This window comes from Silene latifolia, chromosome Y (genome assembly GCF_048544455.1).
Source record: "Silene latifolia isolate original U9 population chromosome Y, ASM4854445v1, whole genome shotgun sequence".
Lineage (NCBI taxonomy): Eukaryota > Viridiplantae > Streptophyta > Magnoliopsida > Caryophyllales > Caryophyllaceae > Silene > Silene latifolia.
This window is the reverse complement of record NC_133538.1, coordinates 459,789,631-459,799,413: the sequence shown is the minus strand read 5'-3', so window position 1 is coordinate 459,799,413 and position 9,783 is coordinate 459,789,631. Positions and strand designations below refer to the sequence as shown.

The following is a 9,783-nucleotide window of genomic DNA, read 5'->3' as shown; positions in this document are numbered from 1 at the left end:
ACATATGAAGAAAAGGAACTAGAGAAAACAAGCTCGAATCGAAAACAAACGAAATCAAGTAAATCAGTGAGCAAAATAGAAATAAAATCATAAAAATACAATCAACAACTTAAATGCAACAAATCTAAACAATGTTTGATCCGTAATAAAGCAACAAAGGCATGCGAAGTTAAAATAAATTAACACAAAAAATCAAATCAAATTAGTAAAAATGACGAGATTTGCGAAATTAAAGCGAAGGAAAAAGAGAATCACCTGTGAATCTGAGCGAAAACAGCGGAAAATTAACAAGAAATCGAAAAATAATGCGCTATAACGACTATCGATAGAGAGATAATCGATCTTCCATGGAATTTTCTTCGCTTCATTCAACAAATTTTCATCTTCTGTCGACATTTTTAACCTAATTTCTTCCGATTTTGCCCCAAATTGAAGAATTAAAGTGTATGATTTTTAATCCTAGAAATTTCGAGCGAAAATCACAAGTAGAGTAAAGAAGAATGAACCAAAACAAAAGAAGCTAAAATCTTGCGCGAGAATGGTGATGAACGAACGAAATTGCAAAGGAGAGAAAAAGAGAAGATAAAATAACAGGTGAAAATGAACGATATCACATATTTTTTTGGGTGGGGTTATAACTGGTGGTTGATGTGGCATAATCGTGTGCATCGAGTCTAATTATATTTGAATGGATAAGATAAGTCCAGCCGCCTCACCATAAGAAGGGTGCCTCACATGATTCAATTTATATATATATATATATATATATATATATATATATATATATATATATATATATATATATATATATATATATATATAGAGAGAGAGAGAGAGAGAGAGAGAGAGAGAGAGAGAGAGAGAGAGAGAGAGAGAGAGAGAGAGAGAGAGAGAGAGAGAGAGAGAGAGAGAGAGATTGGATTTGGTGATTTTGGTTCTTATGGTGAGTTGTGAGTTGTGAGTTGGGGGAATCTTAGCCACTAGATTATATTAGAGATGAGTGGCCAAGATCAAATCTTACATGTCATATAAAACCATTGTCATTTACTTATTTTCTCTTTTTTCTAATGTTACTTTTTTTTTACTTTAATTTTTTCTCTTTTTTTTTACCTCGTGTTATTATGCTTTTTTTACCACTTTGATTTTTGTTTTCTCTTATGTTTTTCTTTTTTACTCATTATGTTACCTTTTTTCTTTTTCTTTTTGTACCGGATTTTTTTTACTTGAAATTTTTTTTACTCTTATATTTTTTTACCTCGTGTTATTATGCTATTATTGTGTTTTTTTTTACCTGGATTTTTTTACGACTTTGATTTTTTCTCTTTTTTTTTCCCCACATGTTATTGTGCTGTTATTGTTATTCCACTGTTATTGTGATGTTATTCCGCTGTTACTTTGATTTTTTTACGACTTTGATTTTTTCTCTTTTTTTTTACCATATGTTATTGTCTTTGTTATTGTTATTCCATTTGTTATTGTGATGTTATTCTCTGTTATTGTGAATTTTTTTACGCCTTTGATTTTTTTTTCTTTTTTTTTTACCACGTGTTATTGTGCTGTTATTCTACTATTATTCTGGTGTTATTGTGATGTTATTCCGGTGCCACTTTGATTTTTTTTACGACTTTGATTTTTTTTACCACTTGTTATTGTGTTGTTATTCTACTATTATTCTGCTGTTATTGTGATGTTATTCCGGTGTCACTTTGATTTTTTTTACTCTTTTTTCTACCACATGTTATTGTGCTGTTATTCTACTATTATTTTCGAATTCAGGATTGTTCAGTTCTCGAATTGTTGATCAAGGTCGAAAACAAAGTGACAAAGAAAAAAATATAAACTTACGCCACAAAGTGGAACTGATGCAATGCCAGCATGAGGTCCTCCCAGCGAGACATAATTCTTAACCTGTTTGGAGCATAGACCATAATCTTTAAATGTACCAAGGACAAAAGTGCTTATGACCATAATATTTAATAATGCTCCAATGTTCAAATTCTATTAGTGGTGCTTAACCTGTTTGGAGCATAGACCATATTCTTTAAATTTGCACTCCTAATTTACGGAGTGCAAATTTTCGTGGCAATGAAGTAAATGAACAAGCTCTTACGAATTAAGAACGAGCTTCAAGTAGTTCCAGAGCATAACTAAAACATTTGAAAAAGAAACATGGAGTAGGAAAATTCATTGCGGAGCAAATTGAAACATGACTCGATCTTAAATTGCCTTAATGAAATAAACGAAAGTACAAAATAGCTGGCATATACGGAGTATATGATTATTCATTGCAGACAGGAATGATAAACTAAAGGAAGACGACTAAACGAGGACAACCAAATACGACTTCACCCTCCAAAGAACGGAACAGATACGAGAAGCAGCTAACGAGAATAGAGTAGCTTAACACCAATCCTGTTGCATGTATAGGCATTAGTGACGGCCTTCTTCACCTGTTCAGATGTCAAAATCCCGGAATACTTCTGTTCAAGTTGAATCGTACCTGAATCACAACTACCTGACCCTTTGACATCCTCAAATTTAAAGATTATGGCCTTTATTCTTACCGGTGGTCCTCCTTCATAGAACTCAATAACTCCTCGTCCAATCAAATTTCCCTACAATAATATAATAGAAGTTTCAAAACACGTAAACAGAACGAAGAACCTTTGGACATAACGTAACATTAGACACAACTAATTGACCAAATGACCTCGCAGTAGCATTAGTAGGAGATCTAAGCATAAAACAGTTACCTGGGACAGACCAACCATATTGTAACCTTCACTTAATTCTTTCATCTGCTTCACCTGTTCACGAGGATCGGTCCACAAAATAGTTACCTAATCTGAAATCATTCATTCTGCCACCATTCACCATCACCACAAATCACCATGGCTGCCCGGAATCGAGCTTATAGAAATCCCTACCGTATCACCAGACGAATTCGCGGTGTTTCCGTCGCACGTCCTCCATTAGCAGCTAGTAATGATCTCTGTAACACTTCGCGAGTCTACTGAGTCGACTCGCTCACCGCTTCATTAGTTCCTTCCGAGTCAGGTACTCGGATTTTGTGAGGGATGAGTCGTCGTTGTCTGACTCGGTGATTGATGAGGGGCCGGCCCCGGCGTTGGGTTCCATTCGCTGAGTTAACTCGTTCGAATGAGTGAGTTAGTTGGAATTGATTGGGCGAACGAGTCGTTTCGAGGAGAGAGAAAATCAAGAAAGGAAGTGTTCCGGTATTCTGGGCATTTGGGGATTTATAATTCAAGCTGTTGGCATTTGTTTTTTTTATTTTCCTTTTTCTTTTTTTTTTCTTATGTGTCATTTGATCTCAGCCCTTGGTTTCTTTTGATCTAATGGCTGAGATTTTCCAAACTCACAACTCACCGTAAGAACCAAACTCACGAGATCCCGCCTCTATATATATATATATATATATAATATTTATACCATTTTTCCTCTTTATTTTCATGCATTTTGACTCCGTTTGAGACAGTTTTGTTTGTCTTACCTTGTATTTTGTATCCCGATTCCCTAGTCTATGTGATCATGTCTGTCTTGCAGGAATTGGAGCGAAAATAGAGGAACTAGAGCAAGGGAAACAGTTCGGGAAGATAGCATGTAGAAGAGAAGAAGAAATGTTGAGAAAAGGTTCCTAGCCGGTAAGCCGGCAGCCGGTCAGCCGGCAGCCGGTCAGCCGGTTGGGACTTCCCCTATACTTGGCCACGTGAAAAAATGATGAAGAAGTTACAGGGACTTCCCAGCCGGGTAGCCTGCCGACAGCCGGTCAACTGGCTGGGAGTGCATGAAGAAGGAAGAAAGTGAAGAAAAGAAGAAGGAGTCACAGAGAGCTCCCAACCAGCACCCAGCCGACGGCCGGTCCACCGGCCAAGCACACCTGATGACCTTGTTTTTAATTCACAATTTACAGAGAACTCCCAGCCGGGTAGGGCACCGGAAGCCGACCCACTGGCTGGGACACGCCTTCTGCATATTGATTTTCCTTGTAATTTCCAACCTAATTTCGTTGTAAACTATAAATACCCTCTCCCTTAATCATTTGTACACACAACCCTAGATCTAGAATTCTCTCTCTATTTTATGTAACTTATTTAATCAAAGCCTTAATCTTTCCTTAATTAAACATTAATCCTTTAGCAAATTAGTATAAGATTAGTGTCATTCAATAGTTTACATTTGGGTATTGAATTGTAATAGAAGATTTTGAAGAATTTCTTCTCTTTATTAATGCAAGACTCAACCTTTAATTGTTGTTGGTATAATTTCTCCTCCTTTTTAGTTTTAATTTCAATTGTTTACATTTCTAGTTCCCTTTTTATTATTGTCATAGTTTATATCATGTCTTCCATTATGTTTGTTTTTCTTTCATCAATTGTTGGCATTTGTTTAACCATAATTAGTGAGTAGTGACCCCCTAGGGTTTAGTGGGAACCTAAGTGGAGATTGATGTTACAACTTGGGTGATTAATATTTGGGTGTTGGGTAGAATTGTTAGTCTTCTTAATCATGCATATATGGTGTTTGTGGAATTGTGTGAATGAAAGTTGATGTATCACTTTTATATATACTTTTATAACTCCTTTCATGTTGTTTTGATACCGTTTATATGCCTATTATATCATTTATATGCCTATTATATCATTTATATGCCTTTATTAGTGAAATGTCGATACTGCCGCCACTTTATGTTTTAATGCAGAAATGACGCATTACGAGTGAATCAAGTAAAGATGAGCATTGCGGTTATGGAATAATGGAATACACGGGACATAACATGAGAAATAAGGAGACTTGAAGACGGAAAGAGAAGCTAAGAGATGAAATCAAGCTGAAGACTTAGTTCCTCGATCGAGTAGGCGAAGGCTCGATCGAGTAACCTTCCTCGATCGAGTATGTTAAGGTTCGATCGAGGAACCTCTTTGACAGTCTTATTTCCGTATTTTCCTAAAACACCTCTTGTTTGTAATATATATTCTAAACTCGTAGGATTTATTAGGTTACGCTTTTATTACTTTTCGACGGCAAGAAATACTTTAGGCCTTCATACTTTTTTCTTTAATCTTTCCTCGTTAATTACTAAGGTACTAATCGTTCTTCATTAATTAATTATTCAAGTTTTATGCTTTTAATTCATTGTTGTTATTTCATGTCTTCAATTATGTTGTCATCTATCTTTATTGTTATTGTTCAGTTCACTATAAGTAGCTAAATCATTCATCTAAGATAAAATTGATTGTTAGTAATATCGTTAGAACTATCGTTTGATTATTGTTCTTCTTCTAATTATTTGATTTAGGCCTAAATTGATAATTAGTGTAGCGAATTAATACTTTCACCGACAGGGTTAGAATTAATATAGGTTGCGATAGTCAAATAGATTGTGTTTAATATTAGCGATTGCATGTTAGACTTAATCTAAAGGACATAATAGAATTAATCAATCTTGTAACCTTAGATAGTTTGATTGACCTAACAATTGATTAAATAAACCCCATATAATTAACCTAGTGAACCGGAATCCTAGACTCTTTTAATATATTTGAATTCATCCTTTATTTACATTGCTATTGGTTGTTAGAAATCAAACAAAACAAAACCCCCATAAAATTATTATCTTTAAGACACTTTAAATATCAGCAAACTGATTATTACCCCCTCCCTGTGGATTCGATACCTGTCTTAGCACTAGCTGTTTTGTTAGTACTGAGATAGATTTACTTTGATTAGGTGATACGACTTTAGCCTTATCAAATTTAGCGTCGTTGCTAAGGTTTGGTGTAAGAGGGCTCTCAACTCCGCCATCTCATTGTTTGGAGCTTGTTGAGGAGTTTGTTGAGGAGGTTGTTGATATTGATTATTGAACTGCTGACCTCCTTTATTTTGCCTTTGATATCCTCCTTGTGGTTGATTACCACGATTATTAGGAGGTATATATGTGTTCTTCTGTGGTTGTTGCAGCTGTGGATTTTACACATTCTGACTAGACCATTGAAGGAAAGGATGTTCCTTTGTTCTTTCATTGTAAAAGTTAGAGAAAGGTATACCTTGCCTAAAAGATTGATAGGCATTAACCTGCTCCAATGTGCTCAAACACTCAGCTGCATTGTGACCATCCATACCACATCTAGCACAAGACTCCTCCTGTTGACTCATAGCATGAACTACCTCTTTATTACCCAAAGATTGGTCAGTCTTCATCTCAGCAATTTGGGCCGAAATAGCCTCTAACTGTGCCGCAAGAGCACTATCTCCACCATTCCCATGCGTACTTCCCCTAGGATTCTCATACTTAGTAGTATGAGTAGCAACCTGATCAATTAACTTCCATGCGGTAGTATCATTAGTGTTGTCCTGAAACCTCCCATTAGCTGAAGAATCTAGTAAAGCACGATGATCGTCGTACAACTCGTTATAAAACTGGTTGCAAAGAAACCACTGTTGGAAGCCATGATGGGGAAGTGAACGGACCAAATATTTGAAGCAAATCCATGCTTTACTCAAATCTTCAGTAGCTGCTTGCTTGAAATTGGTAATCTGACTTCTCAACGCATTAGTCTTCTAAGGTGGGAAGTATCTCTTGTAGAAAGTAAGAGCTAAAGTATTCCAGTCAGTAAGTCCTTCATCCTCCATATCTAAATCTCTCAACCACTCTGCAGCACCATCTTTTAGAGAAAAAGGAAAGAGCATCTGCTTCACCTGATCTTGTGTCACCCCAGTAGTCAAAGGGATGGAACAACAATAAATTAACAAATTTCTCCATATATTTTGCAGGGTCTTCAGTAGCTCCACCCCTAAATAAATTCCGTTCCACCAAATTGATGTAAGATGGACGAATCTCAAAAGTTCCATTATCTGAGGTAGGGAGCTTGAATCCTTTTGGGATGGAAGCCAATGTAGGCTCGGAATGACTGGCTAAAGTAGGCATGATGGTAATCTCAGGAACTGGAATTTCAAGATCAGAAATGGTGTCCTCTTCAAAGGAATGATTTTCTGAAGTAGTAGAATGCTCCGTATCAACGTCAAGTATAATCAAGTCTTCTACTTGACCCACTTCTTTCTGAAACTTTCGTCTGTAGCGAAAAGTATTCTTTGACTTGGGATCTATTGGAAGAATCTCTGACCTAGTTAACCTGGGCATACACGAAACTAACAAGAAAAGTGTGAGAACGGTCTCAAGGAACTAGGTTCCCTGAGATAAAAAGACAAAATAAACAAAAACAAACAAGAAAACCGTTGCCCAAAAGTAGACGGCTCAAATCTCTGAGATGATTGCCCATAATAAGATGATTGATACTCAAGTGGCTCATATGGCGGTTTATAATTCTTCAAAACAGCCCGGAAATCTTCCTCCTCAAAGTAAGCAAGCTCATGAGCAAGCTAATGTCATTCTATTGAGGAGCGGTACCACATATTAAAATTCGGAATTGCCAAGTAATGAAGAAGAATTGCCCACTAATGAAGATGAGATATTCTACATGCATCCTAAGGGATTGGGTAATTTGGAGCTAAGTGACGATGAAAAAGAAGTTGACGAAGTTGAAACACGAGCTGAGAATAAAAGCGAGAAAAAGAAAAAAGACGAAACTCTGCTGGTTCCTCGATCGAGTGGCCTTGGGCTTGATCGAGGATCGTCTGTGCTCGATCGAGGAACCTCTCTGGTTGATTCAAAAGTTGATTCTAAAGTGAGGGAAGCCGAGCCGATTACTATTGCACTACCTTTTCCGCATTGTCAACAAAAGTCTAAGCTGGATAAGCAGTTTGGAAAGTTTATGGAGGTAGTGAAGAACTTACAGGTAAGTGTTCCTTTTACTGAGTTGATCACTCAAGTGCCGGCTTATGCGAAGTTCATGAAAGAGATTTTGACAAGGAAGAGGTCCTTTGATGCGGTGAAGACCTTTGCTTTTACTCAAAAGTGCAGCGCCGTGTTGCAAACTAATTCACCACCTAAGCTTAAGGATCCAGGGAGTTTTTCTGTCCCTTGTCATATCGGTCATCTTGCTATTAGTAAAGCTCTTTGTGATTTAGGAGCTAGCGTCAGTGTCATGCTTTATTCTATTTGTAAGAAATTAAATATGGGTCAAATGACTGTTACTAATATGACTTTGCAGATGGCCGATCGTTCTATTAAGCACACATTGGGTGTGTTGGAGGATGTTCCTATTCGAGTTGGGAAATTCTTCATTCCCGTTGATTTTGTTGTCTTAGACATGGCTGAGGACAACTAAATTCCTATCATCTTGGGTAGACCATTCCTTCACACAGCGGGGGCGATTATAGATGTTAGGAGAGGGAGATTGACTTTAGCTGTGGGGGATGATACCATTGTTTTTAACTTAGAAAAAGCTTTAAAACATCCAATGATAGAAGAAACTTGTCATAGTATTGATGTTGTTGATTTTACTATTGATGAGTGTCTTGCTATGTGTTTAAGCAAGGATCCTCTAGAGATTGCCCTGGTTACTGATCTAGCTGCTGAGATGGGTTCATGGAGTCAAGAAGTAGATGAGATTGAGAAGTTGCTTACTGGAGAGGAATGCCCAAAGCAAAAGGTATACAGCTTAGGTACCCCATCTAAGGCTACTGAGGTAAACAAAACCTGAACTCAAACCCCTCCCCTCTCATCTTAAATATGAATTCTTGGATGACTGTGAAATGAACCCTGTAATTGTCAATGCTATCCTAACTGAAGGCCAACTTTCTGCTTTGTTGACTGTTTTGAAAACTCATAAAAAGGCCATTGGGTATAGCATTGATGATTTACAAGGTATTAGTCCTGACTTTTGTATGCATCATATTCACTTGGAAGAAGGCCACAAGCCTAGTGCACAGGGTCAGAGACGACTAAATCCTCCAATGTAGGAGGTGGTAAGGAAAGAGGTACAGAAATTACTTGATGCTGGCATTATTTTCTTTATATCTGATTTTAAGTGGGTCAGTCTTGTCCATGTTGTGGCTAAGAATGGAGGTACTACAGTAGTAAAGAATGATAAGAATGAATTAATTGCTACTAGACTTGTTACAGGTTGGAGGATGTGTATTGATTATAGGAAGTTGAACACGGCTACTAAGAAACACCACTTCTCACTTCCTTATATTGATCAAATGTTAGAGAGATTAGCATGCCATAGTTATTTCTGTTACCTAGATGGCTACTCCGGTTTCTTTCAGATACCCATTTGTGGACAAGGCCCTCGGGAACTGCGTCCGCGGGATCCACACTAGGCATAATCGACTCGAGGTTCTTTCGAATCGAATTAAGACATATTAGAGTCGCCACCAAGTTTTTTGGGAACTTGGAACCGTTCAAGTCAACTTTACACCTTTCATCGAAAAGCATAAAGCCCATCGACTACGAGTGATTAAAGATAAAGACTTGTACCCTATATCACTCGATTTGAATGACTCTCGTAATCCAATGGTATTTAGACGGATCCACAAACCATAGATCTTGAGTAAGGGGTGAGGGTACGTGTTGGGAAGCCCATAAGGACACCCAACCCCGCCCGTCAATAACGGCCTCTACTAAGTCAAGTGTCGGAGTTCAAACAAGGTCATAGCTACTGCGATGTATGATATGCAAACGTTGTTTTAACCCTATCATGTGACAACAATTTCTATGTCGTTTTAGATGCAACTAAACTAACTTTGTCAAAGTTGTAATTTAGCATGTGGGTTGATTGATCTAAGCAACATACAAAACAAAGCAAACAAGGCTTAAGGGGGAATGGGGGAGCCGTTGGGATCTACCTATTACAAACCAGG

General features: G+C 37.4%; 1 long non-coding RNA gene across 1 annotated transcript; it reads right to left on the bottom strand.

The window, feature by feature from the left end:
• Nucleotides 1-1,825: 1,825 nt before the first annotated feature.
• Nucleotides 1,826-2,830, bottom strand: LOC141627099 (uncharacterized). Its single transcript, XR_012536660.1, has 3 exons — nt 2,754-2,830; nt 2,565-2,615; nt 1,826-1,908 (listed from the first exon to the last, which is right to left on the bottom strand). It is a non-coding gene; the product is annotated as an uncharacterized LOC141627099 (long non-coding RNA).
• Nucleotides 2,831-9,783: the final 6,953 nt, after the last annotated feature.